Source organism: Podarcis muralis, chromosome 8 (assembly GCF_964188315.1).
Source record: "Podarcis muralis chromosome 8, rPodMur119.hap1.1, whole genome shotgun sequence".
In the NCBI taxonomy this organism is placed as follows: domain Eukaryota; kingdom Metazoa; phylum Chordata; class Lepidosauria; order Squamata; family Lacertidae; genus Podarcis; species Podarcis muralis.
In genome coordinates, this window is record NC_135662.1 from 49,674,426 (window position 1) to 49,697,804 (window position 23,379).

Below are 23,379 nucleotides of genomic sequence, written 5' to 3' on the forward strand. Positions count from 1 at the left end.
TTATATTGGTTCTATCGGGCATTTTGGTGCTTGTTTTCATTTATGTGATATGTATCCACTTTTTTGGGGGGGGGGAATGTGGGTGGCGCTGTGGTCTAAACCACAAAGTCTAGGGCTTGCTGATCAGAAGGTCGGTGGTTCGAATCCCCGCGATGGGGTCAGCTCTCGTTGCTTGGTCCCTGCTCCCGCCAACCTAGCAGTTCGAAAGCACGTCAAAGTGCAAGTAGATAAATAGGTACCGCTCCGGCAGGAAGGTAAACGGTGTTTCCGTGCGCTGCTCTGGTTCGCCAGAAGTGGCTTTGTCATGCTGGCCACATGACCCAGAACCTGTACGCAGGCTCCCTCGGCCAATAAAGCGAGATGAGCGCTGTAACCCCAGAGTCGTCCGCGACTGGACCTAACAGTCCATTTTTTCAATTTAACCTTTATCCATTTTTTCAATAATATCCTATTTTTAAGAGCTTGAATAAGAATAAAACTTGAGGATCAGCTTTTTCCTTTCAGCTCATCTGAATTTTGTTTAAGTAAGAGTCAGGTTAGTATATAATAGAGGATTTATGATAAATGGAAAAAAACTTGGAACTAGGCAGGATATTTCACTTGGTTATGTGTGCTTTTAGGTATATCTTTGACAAAAACTTGACACATTTTCCCCTCTAACTAAAACAGTTATTCCATTCGCTTATACTGAACACTGGAAAATTAATATCATGCCAGAAAGACAGTATTTTGAAATATATATACTTTAATAAGACATGGTCCACAAAAAACCAGCATATATTTACCATCTATAATTTGGGGGGAAGTGTTGGGTTTTATTTGGGGATGGAGTTAAAGTGGTAAATTTTGATCTGTTTTGGAAGATAGGTGAGGTACTCTATAAACACATAAATAATTCTCTATGCGGAAATGATTATACATTTAAAGAAGGGGTACAAAAAAAGTAGTTTGGGATCTACTTGCAGATCTCTTGGTGATTTGTAATAGATTTAGAAGATCAAGATTTTTGATTCCCGGTTATTTAACAAAAGCAACATATGAAAAAGGCTCCTCCGCTCCAAATTAGGCCAGTGAAATCACCAAAGCTTGGATGGAAGCCACGAGAGGATTTCTGGGTGGCAAGAAACATGAACTTTGTTCTGGTATTATAAACAAATTCCTGGACTGAGCACGTGCTCAAAGATACTACATTCTTTAATTCTAAGGGTATGTCTGGCTCCTATTCCTTAAAAAAAAAAAATTGAAGGAAGACGTTACTCTCTCCCTCCTGAAAAACCCCCAAACCATAAAGGATTCCTCCTTGGTAAGAACGGTTAAATAAGTGACCAGTTCAATCCTCCTTCCCCTCAGAAAAGAATAAATCAGTAGAAGGCATTGTACAGAGCAATATAGCTTGACGCAAATAAAAAATACAGCATCAACACATTTCTAGAAACCTCATGGGAAAAGGAGGCTTTTCCAGTTTCACAGCAATTCCACCCCACATACATCTTTGTCAGCTCTAGTCCTTGTCCCAAAGCCTGAGAAATGCCCAGTCATTCCTGCTGTGGCTCTGTGCTCTCTAATATAAATCACAAACGTGTTATAATAGTCCAGTGTTGATTATTATTCTTTCTGCAGCCTCAGTTTGAAAGACAGTTTCTCACCCATTGCAGTATTCCATTATTTTTCACTTCGGCATGGTTGGTGAAGCTTCCAATTTTAGCATAAAGCAAAGTAGATACTGAAAGTCTGAAGAAAGTATGTCCCTGATTTAAAGCTACTTTCTTCCAGGTCAAATAATCATTAACTTTTTTCAAAAATAATAATATAAGGTACCCCCTTTTGGAGGGAGAAAGGCAGGGTTTCCACCTCTAAATAATTAAATGGGTGGCAAGTTACCATACTTGTGTTATAGTTTGTTGTCATGAGTTTTACCTCAATGGCATAATGCATATTTCTGTCTTACTGCAGACGAAACACAACTGTAGGTATCGGGGTGGTTTTAACCCATGGTTTATATCTGGGACCCCCAAAGTAGCACTCATGGAATGCCTGTAAAGCCTCCCTATTCTCCTGGCCCCACCCACTTTTCCAGGAGATACCTTTTCCTCCTCCTTTGGAAGTGGGAAGGAGGGGGCAGCTTCAGTTCTGAAAACAAGTTGAGATGTGGAAGGAATGTTGGTCCTTCCTACTCCTCGTTTCAGCTTTCCAAACCGAGATCCACACCTCAGAGCAGAACACAGAGCTTACAGGGAGCAAAGCCTCGTGAAAGAAAAAAAGGAAAAGGTAATGGGTGGTTAGAGAAAGCCAATGGGTGGAAGAGGGCTGGTGGGCAGCGTAAGGAGGGAGAGATAGCAACGTATATTGTATATTTGCTTTCTCCAGGATCTAGTGGGTCTGTGTTTATATGCTTTTTCTCCTTTCTAGGATCTGGAGGTCTGGGCTTGGTTTTCTTCCCCATCTCTGTCTAAAGGGGGGGGGGTCAACTGTGTTTTACGTTCCCTCCTTTCAAGGTCTGGATTTGTCTGTATTGGCGGGCGTTTGGTTTCCCCCCCACTTCTCTAGGGTCTGTGTGTTCTTTTTTCCCTTCTTACCTGCTTGCCTTCTAATGCCCAAACTCCTTCCCCAAAGAGAGCAGCGGGAGTGAGTGGGCATTGTGGCCCCCACAGCAGCCATTTTGTGACTGAACAAGCCCCTCATTGCAGCAGTTTCAAAATGACACCTGCAACATTTTGAAAATTCCAAATATGCCCATGAACCCAGATAGACTGGTCCCCGCCCCCCCAATAAAAAACCAAGAGACCCAGTTATACTTCTGATAACTTTGAATATTTTGATAGGATCTGACAGCAGTCTTTCAATTTGGCAAAATGGCAGAGGCAACATAAAAGTGCAAGAAGTTTGCATCAAGTTCAAAAAGCCACAGTAATCATGCAAAAACTGTGTGATTATGTAGATGATACAGTAGGCCAGTGTAAGCAGGAATTTATATAAGAGATACTTCTCTTCATTTGCATGGCAGCCTGCTGTCTATGTTAGCTACCTTTCCATTAATGAACTGCCTGCTTAAATGCTAGTTTGTAGTAATTGGGCATAATTGACAAGATGTTTATTGTCATTGTGTTCCCGTCATCATTTTTGTTCTTAAAAGACCCAGTTCAGAAAAGAACGGAGATTCTTTGGTCATCTTAAAGACAAATAGTTGAATTGTAGCCTAAGCTTTAGTTTTCATATCTTAAGAAAAGTTATATTTGCTGTCCTCATCAGCAAGGAGTGGAGTATTCTTCCCACTGTTCCTGCTGGTGCTATGCCTGCAGCTTATTGAACTGTTGTGTTGTTCCATGGCACTCTGTTTCAAGACAGAGAGCAGTTCTCAGAATTGGCTGAGATAATTGGAAAGAATATGTTGTTGGCCCTTCTGGGAATTACGGAAGAGTCCATACAGCACATACGATACTCTAAAAAGTTAACTTTTCTCCTGATTGTTGCTAGGTTAGAGATTGTGCACTGTTGAAACATATTTGAAGGACTCTCGATTGATGCATGGTATAACTAAAGTGTGGATGAATATGCTGGCTTGCCATGGCAGAGAAACTGACTTGTCAAATTAGAGCAACCAAGGAGACAGTAAACATCAATTTCTTTTAAGCAGATTGTTCATATTACATGTCAGATGGGAAAGTCAAGTGAGATTATTGCTATTAGCATGGCACCAGTTCCAATTTAGGTACAGTGGTACCTCGGGTTACAAACGCTTTGGGTTACAAACACTTTGGGTTACAAACTCTGCTAACCCGGAAGTAGTACCTTGGGTTAAGAACTTTGCCCCAGGATGAGAATGGAAATCGCGCGCCAGCAGTGCAGCAGCAGCAGGCCCCATTAGCGAAAGCATGCCTCAGTTTTGGGTTAAGAACGGACCTCTGGAACAAATTAAGTTCGTAACCTGAGGTACCACTGTATCTTCAAACCCACCCCTGCCCCCCGAGAGCTCTGGCCAAGCTTTTAGCCTGCTGATCTTCTCAGACATAGTTTTCCTGGCTTGGTAAACCATGGTTTTAGCAAGCTGAGAATGACCATTGGACCTTCACACCTCATTCTCCCCAGGCACCTTTCCTCCCACTGTATGCCTGCTTTAGAACTGTGATTATGGTTTGGTGCTGCTGAGAGCTTTGTTGTATTGATTTTGTTTTCTGTTGCTGGTTTTCTGTTATATTGGATTTTGTGCTATATTGATTTTTATCAATTTATTATCTTGTTTTATGTTGATTTGTGTTTATTTCTGTTAGATGCTCTCCAGGGAACTTACCTTATTGGGTAGCATACAAATATTGTAAATAAGTAATTCTTTAAATCAGATTCTGGCTTCATGTTGGCTTACTAACTAAAACAAGAAGCTCTAGCTAAGGCTGTTTTGTACCGAGCACTTCCTGTGGCATAGACACACTTTGGTTGCGTTCATACAACAGTTTATTTCAATTCTTCAATGTTTCCCGAACTGTTAATTTCATTATTATATTTGAGCTTCCACGTGACATAAAAGCCACATCTGGAAAACTAAAAATCCATTTGCAGACCCCTTAACCCAAAAAATTGCAGTACAGTGGTGCCCCGCAAGACGAATGCCTCGCAAGACGAAAAACACACTAGACGAAAGGGTTTTCCGTTTTTTGAGTCGTTCCGCAAGACGAATTTCCCTATGGGCTTGCTTCGCAAGACGGAACGTCTTGCGAGTTTGTTTCCTTTTTCTTAAAGCCGCTAAGCCGTTAATAGCCTCTAAGCCGCTAATAGCTGTGCTTTGCAAGATGAAAAAAACCGCAAGACGAAGAGACTCGCAGAACGGATTAATTTCGTCTTGCGAGGCACCACTGTAGTAACGTGATGAAATTTGGGGTAGTATACCAGTATACAGTTCTTTTCCTGCTGTTTTTTTTTTTTTTGTTTGTTTGTTTTTGTTTTTTGTGGTGGAACAGAAGCATATATGAGCTGAAATGGTGGGGGAGTAGCCATAATGTCCAATGATGTTCATTTTTGTGTCATAGCACGCCCACTGATGTGAATTAAATTTAGCGTCATATGCAGGGATTTTGTAGCAGTAGATTTCCTTTATTGGCATAGGTGTTTGTGGATGACCTTTGAGGTCCATTCTGTCTCTACAATGGGCGGCATATGAAATGAGGAGGAAGAGGAGGAGGAGGAGGAAGAAGAAGCTTCTGTCTGCTATTTGACAGTAGACTGTCAGTAAACAATGCAGTAAATGTCAAAGAGCAATACTGAGATTGGAGATAAGCCACTGGTTGCTCTTCAAAAGGCAGAGATGGAAAAAGGCATTCGGTAGAAAAAGCTTCAGCCTGCACTTTAAAGGATGGCAGACTGGGGCTTATTTGTGATCTTAGCACTGTAGGAGCACAGCACTAAGCTCAGGAATAAGCTTCTGTCTGCTGCCTTTTAAATAAGCATGACCTTGGCTTGAACTTTGAATTTCCTAATGACAGCACTGCCCACCTTCCAAAATGGCCTCTGGCTAATGGGCCAGTTTTAGATCCAGCCATCAGGCCTGATTCGGTTTTCCAATGCTCAGTTAGAACAAAAAAGTTATTTTTTTTTAAAGGCTGGTGCATTTTAAGAACAAAGCAAATTGCTTAGAATACCTGGACTTTGTTAGGTAACTACCTGCCCACGTTAAATATCATGTCATTTTAAACAATATTACTATTATTTCCATAATATTTTAAAAAACTTGTAGATGATTCCAGTTCTTAACAAATTAACTCCAATTTTGCTCCTGTTTAAACTTCTAGACTCAGTTCATATCAATGGTTCCCTGGCATGAATTCAAAACCATTTTTGTAGGGCAATTCATTGTTTTTCATTTCCTGTAAAATTAGATGAGTGGCCAAGGCAAGGTTTAGCTATTTTTAGGTTCAGCAGTAATTGTAGTAGAGAAAACTGGCCAATTATCACACGGCTGACAGTATCACAGGGAACATCCCAGCACTGTGTTGTAAACAAAGACTACCAGTATCAAAGACAAGCTTATGGTATAGAGAACAAGGCTACCAGACAGTTATGGAAGGGAGGATGGGTACTATCACATACTATTATAACAATAAATAAAATTTCAGTCACTTGTATTCAGCTGAGTTAGGCCACAGCTGCTCCATACATTTAAAGCAATACAGTGGTACCTTGGTTCTCAAAATTAATCCGTTCCGGAAGTCTGTTCCAAAACCAAAGTGTTCCAAAACCAAGCCACGCTTTCCCATAGAAAGTAATGCAAAACGGATTGATCTGTTCGAGACCCTAAAACAGCAATTTAACATGATTTTTACTATCTAATGAGACCATTGATCCATAAAATGAAAGCAATAATCAAGGTAAAGGTAAAGGGACCCCTGACCATTAGGTCCAGTCGTGGCCAACTCTGGGGTTGGGGTGCTCATCTCGCTTTATTGGGCGAGGGAGCCAGGATACAGCTTCTGGGTCATGTGGCCAGCATGACAAAGCCACTTCAGTTCCCATTCTTCCCTGGGAGGAGGCATTAATTGATAAACCAGTGGGAATTATTTTAAACTACAGTTGGATTTGAGTGTGTGTGTGTGTGTGTGTGTGTGTGTGTGTGGTGTGTAATTGTCAGCCACCACAAATCTAAATAGGCCTTTATGTTTACATCAACCACCTCATTTCCAGTGTGCAATCTTTGGAGTATGCAGCAATCCTTGTAACATTTTTCTTTGTAATGTCTAAAGGAAAAATGCTGCTTTGAAAAAGTTGGTATTTTGTGCACACACACACACACACACACACACACACAAATTCCTATATTAAAATTATGTGGTTTTTAAAACATCATCATTGCTCTTTATGACATACTCTCTGATTTAAAGTTAAAGCTCTCCTTGCCATTTCTCTCTCTTTATTCTTTGTTATAGAAGTTGATTGTTAATCCCAATTCACTTCCACTTGTCCTGTCACTGTCACCTGCCAAAACACATTGTTTCCTGCTGAATCGAAACAGATGTCAATAGGATTTTCTGTGGATTGGCATTGGATTTGATTCAGCGATAATCAGTGGGTTTTCCCAGGAAAAGCTGTGTGACAAATGAAAAACCATTCAGACCCATGCCTAGAGAGCATGGGACAAGCCGAAAACATATCGGACCTGTACTTTCTAGGCATAGGTCAAGTGGAAGTGTAGATAAGTCTTAAATATCTATAAACTTTTTGCAAATGAACTTTCAGGATTTCATCTACCCCATTAAATCTACCTCCTAGGAACCCTTAGGAAAATATTGGATATCTCAGTTTAAATAAAACTACTTTCTAGATGTATAGAAATTTTTCATATATATTCTGCTTGGTTACTCCTGTTCTGCGAAAAGAGAGCTAATTCAACACCAGACGAAGGTTAGATAAGAATAATCACTTCACCTTTTTCTCTGCGAACACAACACCCTGTAAAAAAATGTGAGTTAAAAATTAATGTTAAAGGAGAATGAATAGCTAATGCTAACATGTTGGAGGGATGGTGGGTGGCTTTGATAATTCACAGGCAGAACAGGGGGACAGATTCTACACAAGAATGTAAGCTTCTGAACCTTAGTATTTCCCCCCCTTGGCTTCAGTATACAAAGAAATCAAACGTAATTAAATTTCTTTAAATTCAGTAACTAGTCCTAATTTTTATGACACGATCAATTCAAAGAAAAAAAACAGAATTTCATGATTGACTTTTTAAAAAGAAGAAAACAATGCATGTAGATTTTAATAGTTCAATTATATAGATATTACAGAAGAGTAGGCCAGAGGAGGGGGTTAAATCCCTGGAGGGGAAGGTTGCTGTGGAAACAGAAGCACTGTCAGTCATGGGTTTACTGAGAAGGGCTTAGGTGAAAAAGTGGTTTAAAATTGGATAACTTGGTATGTAAAATCCACTGTTATTTAACTAAAATGGATATCCTTTCCCTGTTGTGATATGAGCATAAGGAAACCCATATTTGATCTATCTAGTTCAGCATCCTTATTCCCACAAACTTATTCCCAATTATCTGTCCATTTTCTCCCATTCATCCATCATCCATTTATTCTTCCTTACACACATACCACTCACCCATGTTCACACACAATGTGGATCACCACATTTTGTTAGCAATTCTTGTTAACTAAGCATCTAAGCAGCCGTCCTTACCGCCTTAATCAGTGGCTCGCTTTACTAGAAGTGAGCTGTTTGTGCGTTAATGGTTTGATACAGTGGTGCCTCGCAAGACGAAATTAATTCGTTCCGCAAGTCTCTTCGTCTTGCGGTTTTTTCGTCTTGCGATGCAGGGTTTCCCATAGGAATGCATTGAAAATCAATTAATGCGTTCCTAGGGAAACCGCCTTCAGACCAGGTCCGGGGACAGTCTGTCCCCCGACCTCTTCTGAAGGCCGGGGGGGGGGGACAAGGGCTTTTCTTCCCACTGCCAGCCTTCAGAAGGCTGTTCTGAAGGCTGGCGGTGGGAAGAAAAGCCCTTCTTCCCACCTCCCGCCCCGCAAGCTCCGGGGACAGGAGGGCTTTGCTGCCGACCGCCAGCATTTTAAAAGCCCCTGCTGTCCCGGGGCGATTTTAAAATGCTGGCGGGCGGGAGCGAAGTCTCCGCTGCCCCGAGGAGATTTTAAAATGCTGGGGGTCGGCAGCGAACGCTTCGCTCCCGCCCGCCAGAATTTTAAGATCGCCCGGGGCAGCGGAGAAGTCTCCGCTGTCCCGGGAAGGCAGGCGGGGGGAGCAAAGACTTTTGCCCCCGCCTGCCTTCAGAAGAGGTCCAGGACCTCGTTCCGATGCCCGGCGGCGGGGTGAGAGGTTCCCGCCCCCCCGCCCCGCTTCGGAGCAGCGTTCCGAAGCGGGGCGGCTGGGGCAGGTGTTCCCGCCCCCCCCGCCCCGCTTCGGAGCAGCGTTCCAATGCCCGGCGGCGGGGTGAGAGGTTCCCGCCCCCCCGCCCCGCTTCGGAGCAGCGTTCCGAAGCGGGGCGGCTGGGGCAGGTGTTCCCGCCCCCCCGCCCCGCTTCGGGGCAGCGTTCCGAAGCGGGGCGGCTGGGGCAGGTGTTCCCGCCCCCCCCGCCCCGCTTCGGAGCAGCGTTCCGATGCCCGGCGGCGGGGTGAGAGGTTCCCGCCCCCCCGCCCCGCTTCGGAGCAGCGTTCCGAAGCGGGGCGGCTGGGGCAGGTGTTCCCGCCCCCCCGCCCCGCTTCGGAGCAGCGTTCCGAAGCGGGGCGGCTGGGGCAGGTGTTCCCGCCCCCCCGCCCCGCTTCGGAGCAGCGTTCCGAAGCGGGGCGGCTGGGGCAGGTGTTCCCGCCCCCCCCCGCCCCGCTTCAGAGCAGCGTTCCGAAGCGGGGCGGCTGGGGCAGGTGTTCCCGCCCCCCCCGCCCCGCTTCGGAGCAGCGTTCCGAAGCGGGGCGGCTGGGGCAGGTGTTCCCGCCCCCCCGCCCCGCTTCGGGGCAGCGTTCCGAAGCGGGGCGGCTGGGGCAGGTGTTCCCGCCCCCCCGCCCCGCTTCGGGGCAGCGTTCCGAAGCCGGGCGGTGGGGGCAGGTGTTCCCTCCCCCCCGCCCGGCTTCGGAGCACCGGGAGAAGCGATCTCCCCGCAGCCCCTTGCTTCAAAAGAGGTCCGGGGGCAGCGGGGAAGAAGCGCTGCGCTTCCCGCTGCCCCCGGACCTCTTTTGAAGCAAGGGGCTGCGGGGAGATCGCTTTTCCCCGCAAACCCTTGCTTCAAAAGAGGTCCGGGGGCAGCGCGAAGCGCTTCCCGCTGTCCCCGGACCTCTTTTGAAGCAAGGGGCTGTGGGGAGAAGCGATCTCCCCGCAGCCCCTTGCTTCAAAAGAGGTCCGGGGGCAGCGGGAAGCGCTTCCCGCTGTCCCCGGACCTGGGGCTGCGGGGAGAAGATCGCTTCTCCCCGCCGCCCCTTGCTTCAAAAGAGAAGACCCGCTGTCCCCTGGGCAAGCTTCGTTTTGCGAAGCAAGCCCATAGGGAAATTCGTCTTGCGAGGCAACTCGAAAACGAAAAAACCTTTCGTTTTGCGAGTTTTTCGTCTCGCGAGGCGTTCGTCTTGCGGGGTACCACTGTATATTGCTTTGTAAGGATCACTCCTAATCTCCCGGTCAAAATGTTATAAGAAAAAATAGTTCAACAGCCTTCAGAAGAAGATGCTCAGGAGAAGAGTGGAGAAGGAAGCTTGTGTGGTTGGACTGGGATCATTAAGCATCATAACATGTAGTTTGCCCTTGAGTGAAGCTTTTTCTTTTATCAGTTGCAGTTCCCCAACCCCTTATGAGGATGCTCAAGGCACTCTGGGAGGGAAAGGGAGGAAGGGGGAGTCTTGCTGTATGAACAAAAGTTAACACGCACAGTGTTTGATATAACACATATTCTGTGTTTGTTTGTTTGATATATCCATAACCCACCATTTAGGACAACTCACTGTAAGGTAGTTTCACAAATTAAAAATGCTAAACTATTATATTATCAATTAAAACCATAAACTATTCTGAAATATTTATTCATGATTTTAACAACAAAGAAAAGCAAGTAAAAAGTAAGACTGGAATAATAGGGATAAGACTAGAAATCTGGAAATCTTAATGTAAGGATAGTAAATAAGGATCTGGAGAGAAATCTGTGATGGCTTCATGTTCGGAAAATGTCATGGTTAAGTTAGGTCATGTTGACACTACTTTTGTTGCATTCTCTCTTCTAGTGATCATTTTAGTGAAATAATCAACATTATGTTTTTAGCATGAAAGATTTGATCTCTTATTAACAAAGTATAAAAATTGTCTTACTACTAGAACAGTCTTGCAGTTCTCATATGCTAGTGGATTGTGCTCTCAGAAAGAGAATAATAAACAGAAGCACAGATAAAAGCCAGTTGGAAACTTCCCCTTTCCTGGCCCCATCTGACTTGGTTTTTACGTTCATTGTGCTTTATTAATGATTCTACCCAGAAGAGACAGATGAAATTTGAACTGAGGGTAGAGCAAACTGAGATCCACACATGTAAACACAACATTGTTTGTTTCAAAATGTGATTCAGTATTTATTTGATTGTGACTTTTTTTTTCATTTGAATAACAAAACTTAAATGTTGTCAAATATATACAGTAAATAGCAACACCCTCATTTTAGCCGTTTCCTGTACCACACCAGTAATTATCTACTGGTCATCAGCTTGTAACTAGACACTACAAGTTAGCCCTGCAACAAAATGGTGTGCTGTGCCCTTGGTGTTTGTCCCGCCATTGTGTATATATTTGGGGCTTTTATTTATTCATTCATTCATTCATTCACTCACTCACTTTCACTCTGCTATTCTTCTTTCTGCTGTGCTGTTCACTAGCACATGCTCTCTGTCTGTGTCTCTCTCTCTCTCTCTCTCTCTCTCTCTCTCACACACACACACACACACACACACACACACACACATAGTCTCTCTCAAATTTTGTGTCCTATGTTGCATCCCTTGAAGAAGCATTTCTTCTTTGGCTGGTGAGCTGCTCTGTGCTTCTCTGAATTTAGGAGTATGTGCTCTATAATCCTCCTTTTTTTGAAAGAGCTCTCCAATCTGGCTCTTTGAGGGTTGAACTTCCTCTCCTATGGGAGATCCTAGAGCAGGGGTGGGGAACAGGAACCCGGGGCCTTATAGATGTTTTTGCACTGCAGCTCACATCATCCACTGGCCTAGGGCTGATGTGAGTTGGAGTCCAACAACCTCTGGGGGCCACAGATTCCCCCACATCGTCCTGGAGCAAAGGGAATGGAAACCATCAAGGGAGAGCATGATGCTGGCACCCACATACACATTCTTCATCTAGCCATTTTAGTGGGGTTGGACCCCTTTCAGAAGGTCACAATTTTAAATATTTTATACTTCTGTATACCTTGTGGTTGCCCCCAACATGCAAAAACTTCTCTCGTGTTTGTGGGTGGCATTATGAAAATTTATACTCAAATTATACAAAATAAAGAAATAGGGGTAAAGGTGGTGCAGGAAGAGTTTAAAATTAACCTGTACAGCTTTAAAAAAATGGTTTTATTTATGCATGATCCAGTAAGCTTTTCTCAGACACTTGAAATTAATTTTTTTTAGCAAAATGTTCATTTATAAAAAATCAAGTTTATAAAATTGGTATGGATGGGATTCAATATGAATAAGACTTTAAAGAATAAGTTAAGTAAAAAATGTTTAACCCCTTAGTTTAAATACTTGGGGATTTGAGTCACACACACTCATGAGCATTTAATCAGTCAATTATATTAAAAAAAGTAAGGAGTTAAAGGCAAATATGTGTTGGAGGAGACTAAAAATGTATAGAATGTGAAACATACTGTTTTTAAAAGCATAGTATTGCAAAAACTATTGTTTTAATTTTTGAATATACCATTCTAAGTACCATATGTGGGCGTGCCATAGATTTGTATAATGGCATTATGATACCAGCAGTTTCATTTTCAGTTCCTTTCCTAATACAGTGGTATCTCGGGTTACATGTGCTTCAGGTTACAGGCTCCGCTAACCCAGAAATAGTGCTTCAGATTAAGAATTTTGCTTCAGGATGAGAACAGAAATTGTGCTCCGGCGGCGCAGCAGCAGCGGAAGGCCCCATTAGCTAAAGTGGTGCTTCAGGTTAAGAACAGTTTCAGGTTAAGAACGGACCTCCAGAACGAATTAAGTACTTAACCCAAGGTACCACTGTAATGGCTAGCATGGAGTTTGCCTTTTTCACGGCTACTGCACACTGAGTCAACATCTTCATCACCCTATCTACTATGACCCCAAGGTCTCATTCCTAGTCATTCACCTTTAGTTGAGACCCCACGAGCATATATGTGAAATTAATATTTTTCACCCCAACATGCCTCACTTTACACTTTTCTACATTGAATTGCATTTGCCATTTTACCACCCATTCACTCAGTTTAGAGAGGTCCTTTTAGAAATTCTTGCAATCTCTTTTTGTTTTAATGTCCCTGAACAATTTAGTATCAAGTGTTTGGATAATATATTTGCTTATGCCTAGCTATGAACACTAGAACTTTGCTTATATCCTGTATTTAGAGCTCATGCTGTACCCATACTAATTGTATCAATAAATGTTTTGGGATTTCATGAGCCAAGATTCTGAGTCTTTTGGCCAAAGGTGGGAGCCAGGACATATGTAGTTTTGCCCTAAAATAAAGCTTATTTGGATGAAGATTATAAATGAAATTAAAGTTTTAATGCTCAATAAGGTACCAGCAAACCCATTTGTAATTTTGTTTGGCTGTATAAAAGACTGGTTTCTGCCGGAAGATAAGGAAATGACAGCCCATCTGTTAACAGCTGCATATATAGGAATTGGTAAACATAATTAATTAATATAGTTAATTAATAGGATGGGGGGGTAGACAAACAAATAATTAAAATTAAAAATGGGAGCATGTTTGTAATGTGTACAGTATAAGAAGACACAGGAAAATTTAGGACCATTTTGTTTGGTTTAGCTACATTGTTTTTTGGGGGGGAGAGTGCAATAAAATATATTTTCAAAAGAGAGTCGGAATGTAGTGAGCCAAGGCCTGTTTGGGGCAAAAGCCTGTCTTGCTCTTTTGTAATAATGTAGGGCACCGGAATGGCTTATGAAAGCCAGAAGCATTTTATCAAGTAGAATCGGAGAGCTGAGCTTGGACAAACAAGACCTGCAGAAGCTTTTGCTGTTATTATATAACTGAAAACAGTTTGCCAAGAGGGATACCTAATATTTCCTTAAAGACAATAAGTTGCTCACCTGTACAGTAACCCTGTAAAAGAAAATTACCAAGAAGTGTTACCTCACTATTTCACAACATTAAAATTTGAAAAGATTTCATGATGGAAAAAAGCAGGAATGCCTGTGTACTTTCCTTAGCCAATATTAGGGTTGTATATGTTAGGGAAGTATGAAAGCACGGTAACTTGTCAAGCAAGAGACAATATATCATTGTGTAAGACTTAAGTGACAGTTTAGTTGTTTATGTAATAAAAGAGCTGTTGAGGATCCATGTGTTTTATTTCCTGAGCTACACCAGTTTTGCCGGTGAAAAAGTATTTTAAAACTCTTTAAGATAATTGTCAAGATTTAATTACTGTATTACAGTAGCGAATCCCCTCTTTATTAGCATTTAGTGGAGTTGATTTACTTGACAGACAGGTCACCTCACATGCAGCAACCCCAGTCTTTCTTTTGCTTGCTTGCTTGCTTGAGGTGGGAGTGGGTTGGAAGAGAATTACTGAAATGCATATAGTTCACCCATTTCCCCGTAATGGTTGATGTGCTTAGGTCTCATATTATATGCAATGGGGATCATTTTGCGTGCAGGTGCTGTTCCCACAATGGACTGGCACCAGGCCCTTTATATGATTTCTGTGATAATTTACCTGTTAGACTGAGAAACGTTAGTATTATTAAAAAGTAGTATTCAGCAACTCCTGATATCCAGACCTTTCACATTAAACATTTCCCCAATTGTTTTGTATTTCATAGACCCCTCCCCTAGTTAGGCTCTTTCTGTCAAAGTGGTTTCTTAAGGTAAAGGTAAAGGTACCCCTGCCCGTACGGGCCAGTCTTGCCAGACTCTAGGGTTGTGCGCTCATCTCACTCTATAGGCCGGGAGCCAGCGCTGTCTGCAGACACTTCCGGGTCATGTGGCCAGCGTGACAAGCTGCATCTGGCAAGCCAGCGCAGCACACGGAACGCCGTTTACCTTCCCGCTGGTAAGCGGTCCCTATTTATCTACTTGCACCCGAAGGTGCTTTCGAACTGCTAGGTTGGCAGGCGCTGGGACCGAACGATGGGAGCGCACCCCGCCGTGGGGATTCGAACCGCCGACCTTTTGATCGGCAAGTCCTAGGCGCTGAGGCTTTAACCCACAGCGCCACCCCCTGACCTATACAATATAACACTAATTTAAAAAAAACCCATGCTATATACTTTACGGGTCACTCACAACCTTTGTGAGGGGATGACGCATATATGCAAAAATGTGTATAGTCAGACAAGACCCTTCAAACTGACCCTACACAGCCATCCTTATCTTCTGGGGCTGGTATTCATAATGGGTCACATACAAACACACACCAAGCCTTGCTTCCTGGGCTCTAGGATGCTCCCATGAGGTATTGCAGGGCACCCTAGAGCCGAGTAAGCAAATCTGAGTTTCCCAGCTCAAAAAGAACTATCCACCTTCCATGAATTTTGTGCTATTTCAACTGGCCAATCACCAAGCATGTAAAGTTGAAATTATTATTATTTATTGAATTTATATACTTGGAGGTTTCAGGGCAGTTCACAGAATAAAATAAAAATATAAAAACCACAGAATACATAATCAAATTAAAAACAACCACCCAATAACTCCCCCACCCCCGAAAAAAAACACATTTTAAAAGGGCATAGGATGTCAATCAAATCAACCAAATGCCTGGTTAAAAAGCAACATTTTTGCCTGGCGCCTGAAGGTATACAATGAAGGTGCCAGACGAACTTCACTGGGGAGAGCAGTCCACAGATGGGGAGCCACTGCATAGAAGGCCCGTTCTCATGTTGCCACCCCCCGTTCTCGAGTTAAGTGTGTACAAGTTAAATATGTGTAAGTAGTGTGCTGCCTCTATAATAAATATATAAAATGTCTAACGTAGTATGATTGTGAAGTTTTTTCATATTCACAATTAGAGTTGCCATATTTCAAACAGTGAAAATCCGGACAGAAAAGTTGTTGAATTTTGGGGGGCAAAATCAGGAGGGATGCCATTTTTGAGCTATTTTTATGGGAAATTGGCAGAAATGTCATTGCTGACATGGGCTGCCATACTTCCAGATTTCCGCCAGGACACTGTTAGAGCCAGCAGTATTCCAGATATGTCCGAAAATCTGGACGTGTGGCAGCCAATTAAATCAGTTTTGTGTATGTACTATATACAATAAAAATGAAAAGTAAGGAAGATGAAATTGCAAGCCCTTTAAGGCTCTGCAATTTCATCAATATGTATGTTAAATATTTTGGTGGAAGTTAATGTGCAACTTACTTGCATCACAGACCACATTTGTTCAGTGGTGGTGTATTTGCACTTCTGACAAATTAAACAGTTGTCACATCACTTCCCCATAGTGGAGCAATGCTCTCCAGACTATTCTAGCAGATAAAATATGCTATTTTGTGATACTGCAATGCTATTATTTTTCTTATGTGAAGTCCTAAAGAACAGAACTATTTAACATAACGGGCTCTTTAGAAGATCTCTAAATAGACTTGGAAGACTATTAAAAAGCAGCACCACAATTTCATATAAATTCCTGTAGCAGCTTTAGATTTGAAAATGGCCTATTTCACACTTCTTAAATTATATTTGTGTGTTTCTAGACTGTTTCCCACTTTTCAACTCTACCTCCAATGCTGAAAACCAGTTTAGAGAAATAGTACTTGCTGATTGGAGTGGTGCAATTTGATATAAATAACAAATAATTCATTATATAGTTTTAAGTATACTAGATTTTAATATTAAACATAATTGTTTTGGACTTTTAAAATCCTAAGCCAGGAAAATCAACTGCAAATATTCCATCTGAATTTAGGACTAATGGAATTCTCTCTCAACACTTCTAACATAGGGTTACCAGACGTCCCCGGAATGTCCCCAGATTTGCAAATCTGTCCCCGGGAAACATGGCAGCGGCAACCTCAGCAGCCCGGAGCCAGCCTGTTAGCACACGGCAATGAGCAGCGAGCAGCTCCTGAAGCCAGCCAGAGCCAACTGCACTACCAGGCTGGCCCCTCCGGGGCAACAGATGCCCGCCTGTGACTCCCGAACCTCCCCTGATCTGTCAAAACAAAGGGGGAAGGAGATCGGGGAAGGCTCAGGAGTCACGGGCGGGTGGCGTGCCATTGCCCAGTTTTTTATGTTTCACGAGGTGCGAAAGAAGGGCTTTGCACTTTTATACAATATGCATGTGTGCTTGGGCCCAGGGTCTTTTGCCTCACCATCCCCACAACTCCCTGTTGCTACTCAGCTTCAAAAAAAAGAAGAAAAAGTCCCCGGATTCATTGAAAAAAAAATCTGGTAACCATATTCTAACACGCTAGCTCAGAAGTAAGACTCATATATGGAAAGAGTGTGATGCTGAAAATTAATTCATTAAACAGCAGAACATTATCAGCAGCAGTAAATGTTAAAATCCCTAAAATCAATGCTGGTGGTAACATAAACTCACATATCAACATATAAAATGCCTGGGCAAAGTGAATACCTCATTTCTGCATTTGTAACCCTAATGTCTTACGCACTATGGCAACTCTGTTGACATATAATAATATGAATTTCCTGTATTTATAGCTTATAAAATGACACACACAGAGATTTATTTAAATCGCTTGAGAAGAAAGATGTTCCAGATGATTTAAGAATTTCAATTCAAGGTTGTTGTTTTTTGTGAGTTGCAGGCTTATCTTTTGAGGAATGTGTTCTATAACATGCAGATTCAGTCTCGGGTTTCACCCTCAATAAGTTCAATTTATGTCTCCAATCAAGGTCTTAAAACTTGATGCTGCAAATGAAACTGACATGGCTTTCTCTCCATTGTGCCTTAAGACTATCAGTTGCATCTGGCCTGCCAGTGTCTGTTGTACAGATTGAGCAGGAGTCATGTGTAGCATGGTTACACAGTTTGCACTGCCTAGAATTTATTGAGGAAGTGTGAAATAGGATGGTAGAGTATGTGTGAGCGGAACTTGAACTGCAGCTTCGGTTTCACTGAGAGTATGATTCCATTGTGTTGCAATGTAGAACAAGTTGCTAAAGAGCTTAGGAATACAAATGACTTACGCAGAAGTTATCTATGTGAACTTATACCGTTCAGCATTCGTACCAAGACTCCCCGCCCCCAAGTTAACAGAGCCCTGTTTCCCCACCCCAGAGGCACAGCAGGTGGCATGAGAGGGCATTGCTGGAAATGAGGGGTCCATGCATAGCTCCCATGTGCCCCAACTAGTCCTCCCTCTGTTTGCCCCACAGGTTCCTCATAAGCTGAAGCATGAGTAACATGAATGGCATGTACATGGAAGGCTGGGCAAAAATATGTGAGACAGGAATGGATCTCCCACTCCATAATGATGCCCCTCAGACTGCTTGTTCGTGTAACTGGGGGCAAGTGGGAAAGCTTTGATATCATCTGCTGTGCACAGCCGTTACACCTGAACTCAGTTGGATGGAGCCCCAAGTGATTTCATTTTGCAGAAGCCTGTATAACCTTTAAATTACAGAAATAATAAGAATAGTATTAGTTCTATTTTTGGGTACACTCTGAATAATTTACAGCAGATATGAATCAAGCGATTTCAGAGGAGAGAAAATTTGGCTTAAATGTACATTGGCAATAGCTTTAAACAGTTCCTGCACCAATTAGCAAGAAATGTTCATCACCACCTGATATTACAAAATGATGTTTCTCTCCCTGCCTGTTTTGTGTGTGTGTGTGTGTGTGTGTGCATGTGTGTGTTGGTTCTTGTGGGTTTGGGGCCTGGAAATTGTGTGGTAACAGCAGTAGGAATCCTGAGTGTTCCATGTGAATAGTTTGCTGTAGATATACATTTTAACCTTGAAACCGTGGGAGTCTACTAAACTCTCTGTGTAAAAGACAGTTTTCCAGATATAAATCTTAATATTGTTTATATAAGGACAGGGGTTAATGATTTGGCTCAGAAGCCAAAAATATCAGTTGAGCTAAAATACGGTTTATACGCTAAATTTAGCTGTAAAATGAACTCTCCCCAAATCCACACCCCTATCAATGACTGCTTCTGTATTTAAATGCCAACTTAAGTCAAATATGACAAATAGTTTTGAACATTATTACGTTAAAAGAGAATGTTTCCAGAACCTCCCTGGAGGCTAGTAGGCTTGGTCTTTTTGCCAGTCAGTGAGTTCATTGCTAAATAGAAAACAGAATTTGGAATAATGACTGCTGATGTCACCAAGGGCACTGATGTTTGAGGTTCCCGAAAATGGGGAAGCATTGCTATTTCCAATTGCAGTTCATAAAAAGGATGATGTATTTGAGGGGCTTTTTTTCCCAGATGCAAGGTTGTGGGTTCCCAAGGCAGGCTGATAGCTTCCACCCCTTTCCAGCTTTCTGACAATAATGTTACAGATCTGGGGTAACAGAATTTGGGGGTGCAAGGGCACCTAGAACTGCTAGAAATAGTGAATGTTAGAAATTAATAAAAGGGTGGAATTTAGCTGATTTTTTGAGTACTGAAGGGAAGATGCCAGACCAGTGGAAAAATACAGACTAAGCTCACTTTCTAGGGCAGGGTCTCACCTGGGATAAAAGTCATTAAGCATGGCAAAAGGTGTTGATAGCCCATCACAGGGAAATCCTTGGGCCTGTGCTAACAGAGGTGGCTAGGCTTATGCTGAGCAATGGCGTAATTACAGGGAAATAGTCATCTTTTAAAACTGGGCTTAGAATAGCGGGGAGAATAGCAGACAGGGGTTGCTTGGCAAGGGGTTTTCTGGAAAGGAGAAGCAGGAAGTTGAGAGAACTTTATACTTGGGGCTGAAGGGCAGATGCCATGAGGGCTGGCTGAAGACAAGCTGGGGCAGAGGAACAGAGATGGCACTTAGAAAGCCTCTGAATGCAGTGCTGAGCTGCTGTGAAGGACAAGCCTTCTTGAGATGAGAATGTTGTCAACTCCACACACTCTCCATCTGTGCCCAGGTTGTAAAAATAAGTTAATAAAGCCCATTTTAAAAGACAGGACAGCCTCCACTGCGTCTTGATTCCCATTGGAAACATGACCCTGAGTGAGCGCCTGGAACCTGCCGGAATTTTGCTCTCATTTCCTCTCTCATTGAAAGAGGAATCACTTTGCCTGATCTTTAGATCGTGATCTCTGAAGAGCCTTCAGAGGAATTTTATCTCCTGAGGTGTACAGGGGTAAAGCACTCTTAACTGCTCTTTAATCTCCAATCCTAAATACAAATAATTTGGTACATGTTAGTGAAGCATTTAAATATGTGTTTGTCACAAATTAATACCTACTAATAGAAACCTAGCTTGACTATATTAGAATCATAGTTTGCCTCTCTCTTTGTGTTACTGAAATATTGTTTAATGAATACATTTGTAATTTCTTTCAGTGAAGACATTCTACAGTGTTGCTGCAGCAAGTCTCTAGAATTGCTGGAGAATATGCTTTTTAATGTAGACTCAGAGTAAACTATTTTTGTTTAAATAAATCTCATGCTCCCATATCTCACTAAATCTAGTCAGCTGATACAAATTGGCAACCATTTTATAATCAAGGCCGTCTGGCTTGAGGATTTATTTTATGTGTGATAATGCAAATAAATACTAAGTGAATATTTCAATATTTGAAACTTTCATAGTAAAACCAAAAAATACTTTCTGGACAAATTCCTAAAACTCTAATTTCACATTGAGATATGGAAACTTGTGTCCCTTATACCAGTGTTTCCCAACCTTGGGCCTCCAGCTGTTTTTGGACTACAACTCCCATCATCCCTAGCTAGCAAGACCAGTGGTCAGGGATGATGGGAATTGTAGTTCAAAAACAGCTGGAGGCCCAAGGTTGGGAAACACTGCCTTATACGTAACATGAGTTACCCATTTTAACAGTTACATAACTAGGTTACAACAAATAAATTGAATTTTATTTTAAATGGTTGTTAGAATTTGAATCCATTTAAAGGTATTTGTTACTTTACTAGACTGAAAACCAGAGGTGTAAACTATTTAGAATGCAGTTTTGTTGTTTGCCCAAATGTAATGTGAGCTGACACATTTTGTTTAGTTATTGCTGCCCTCTGCAGGTTGCTTAAAGTATAATGAAAAGGGAGTTTGATGCTTGGAAAAGCAGAGATGAACTTTAAATGCAGTTTTCTAATGACCAAATGTTTTGTCCATGTGACCAAATTATTTGTTATAAACCATAATCAAAGGGAAAGAGATTGGGCGGTGGGGAAGGAAGGAAGGAAAATCCAACCTCAACCACATCTTATTAGCTATAAAATTCTTATAAGAACCAGTTGGAATAGAAACGGTTCAAAGAAAGGAGGAGCCAAAAGTTGCTGATTTTTCAGCAGAGTGTACAATAGAGACCCAGCAGTCCCAACTCTTCCTTTGCTGCAGCCTGATAGAAAGGCTATATAATATGGCGTCTCTGTAGAGTTCAGATAGGGATTGGTCATCTTTTCAGTGGTACAGTTACTTTAGACTCTGAATTTAAATGGTTTTGCAGGAGGGGCCTTCATTAGATGGTAACGTGTATTACAGTGGTACCTCGGTTACATACGCTTCAGGTTACAGACTCTGCTAACTCAAAAATAGTACCTCGGATTAAGAACTTTGCTTCAGGCTGAGAACAGAAATCGTGTGGCGGCGGCGCTGCAGGAGGCCCCATTAGCTAAAGTGGTACCTCAGGTTAAGAACAGTTTCAGGTTAAGAACGGACCTCCAGAACAAATTAAGTTCTTAACCCGAGGTACCACTGTACTTACTTCAAAATGTGGTAAGCCTAATGCTCATTTTGCTGAGTGGAGCACTAGACATCTGTTCCAAACATGGTACATTTCAGAAGGCTGCCTGAAACAGTCCTATACACCAGACAAATTAGGCCCAACAGGCTAAAGATTTCCCAAGGCTGGTATCTAAGATTGTTGTCTTGGTAGCATTTTGAACGGTACCATGTTTCTAACAACCAATCATTCACTAGGAACCTACTGTTTCTACTGGAATTGTATTAAGATATCTTTGAATAGTAAAGATAATGTTGAGATTAGGATTAGGATTTTTTATTTTATTTGTACCCTGCCCATCTGACTGGCTTGCCCCAGCCACTCTGGGCGGCTTCCCACAGATATAAAAACCTTGTAAAACATTAAACCTTAAAAACTGCCCCATATAGGGCTGCCTTCAGATGTTTCCTAAATATTATATAATTACTCATTTCCTTAACAACTGATGGGAGGACATGCTACTACCGAGAAGGCCCTCTGCCTGGTTCCCTGTAGCTTTGCTTCTCGCAGTGAGGGAACTGCCAGAAGGCCCTCGGCACTGGACCTCAGTGTCCAGGCTGAGCGATGGGGGTGGAGACGCTCCTTCAGGTATACAGGGCCAAGGTCCTTTAGGGCTTTCAAATAAAAAATCATTTTTATGCATCTTTTTTTTAAAAAAGCATGCCTTGCTTTTCTCTATAAAATTCTCTCTCTCTCTCTCTCTCTCTCTCTCTCTCTCTCTCTCTCTCTCTATATATATATATATATATATACACACATATCAATCACACACCAAACAGTTACAACGGTTCACATTACATTGATTTCTGTGGTAGTATTAAGCACATGCTCCAGGCTTTTCAATTTCAGCAGTTTAGAAAGGGTTCCTCACAAGTAAATATCCATTTTCTTTTGATGTGTGAAACCTTAGCTCCAAACCTTTTCGAAACGGGGAGGGGGGGGGGGAGTGCAGGTTGAAATCTGCACTTTTGTGTTTTCTGCCTACATAAGATAAATTTTAAGATTGCTTGTCAAAGAAAGTGTCAGATGTGTTTCCAAGGCAACTTACTAAAGATACTTAGAAATCTAAAGATAGATATAATAATGTCAGTAGCTAAATAATATTGTTCATCTTGGCCTTTTTCTCTTTAACAAATGTGAAATATTTAAGATAGATTCAGAAGCCTTCTAACTATTGCTGTTTTGGGCAGCTTATTGCAGTGTTAGTTCATGTTAGAGCAAAGTGGTAAAGGAAAACACAGTGAGATGCACAGGGAAAGGAAGTTCCCTGTTGGCAGGCAGGATCGACTTGTTTGTCCTTCCCATTTTCTCAGCCATATAACTTGATTCAAAATTCTCTTCCAGGTTTTATGTTCTGGACAAACAGCTCACTTTGCTACAAGGAATGTTTGTGGCCAAGGGTTGAGATGGATTACTTTTTTAAGTAGCAAACCTGTTTAAGGCATGATCCTAAGCACATTTAAAGGTAAAGGTACACTTGACCGTTAGGTCTAGTCGCGGACAACTCTGGGGTTGTGGCACTCATCTCGCTCTATAGGCTGAGGAGCCGCCGTTTGTCCGCAGACAGCTTCCGGGTCATGTGGCCAGCATGACTAAGCCGCTTCTGGAGAACCAGAGCCGCGCACGGAAACGCCATTTACCTTCTTGCTGGAGCAGTACCTATTTATTTACTTGCACTTTGACATGCTTTCAAACTGCTAGGATGGCAGGAGCAGGGACCAAGCAACAGGAGCTCACCCCGTCACGGGGATTTGAACCACTGACCACCTGATCAGCAAGCCCTAGGTTCTGTGGTTTAGACCACAGCGCCACTGAACCCTGTGCAACT

General features: G+C 42.4%; 1 protein-coding gene across 4 annotated transcripts in view; it reads left to right on the top strand.

Moving 5' to 3' along the window:
• Positions 1 to 23,379, top strand: part of GNAL (G protein subunit alpha L) — a 173,045-nt gene that overhangs the window by 136,958 nt on the left and 12,708 nt on the right. The window lies entirely within an intron of this gene.